The sequence below is a fragment of the Penaeus monodon genome, chromosome 27 (assembly GCF_015228065.2).
Source record: "Penaeus monodon isolate SGIC_2016 chromosome 27, NSTDA_Pmon_1, whole genome shotgun sequence".
NCBI classification, from domain to species: domain Eukaryota; kingdom Metazoa; phylum Arthropoda; class Malacostraca; order Decapoda; family Penaeidae; genus Penaeus; species Penaeus monodon.
The window spans coordinates 18,245,656-18,245,970 of NC_051412.1; the positions used below are offsets into that span (position 1 = coordinate 18,245,656).

At 48.6% G+C, this 315-nt stretch overlaps 1 protein-coding gene across 1 annotated transcript in view; it reads right to left on the reverse strand.

The window, feature by feature from the left end:
• The window catches only part of LOC119590638 (adenomatous polyposis coli protein-like), a gene marked incomplete in the record, with an annotated part of 64,935 nt that overhangs the window by 53,122 nt on the left and 11,498 nt on the right, over positions 1-315 (reverse strand).

Consider the following 315-nt stretch of genomic DNA (forward strand, 5'->3'; position numbering starts at 1 on the left):
CTGACAAAGAGAAAAAACTGAGCCAGAGACAGAAAGCGAGCAAAAAAAATCCTTTGTAAACAAGTTGGGAGGGGGGGGGGGGAGGCAGTGGTAGAGACAACAACTCGCAATTCGCACCAATTGTATCATCATTAATAAATTTACGAGACATAGCGTGGTCGCTGCAATGACCCTGGAACAGATGAAAGCACTGGAGCAAATATACCCTCCCCGCGGCCACCTGTCTGCGTAATATCTCCGTCGACTGTGACAGCGCCTCTACTTTCGTCACGGCCACAAATGCCTCTGCACATCTCTGGTAAAAATAGACCGTTG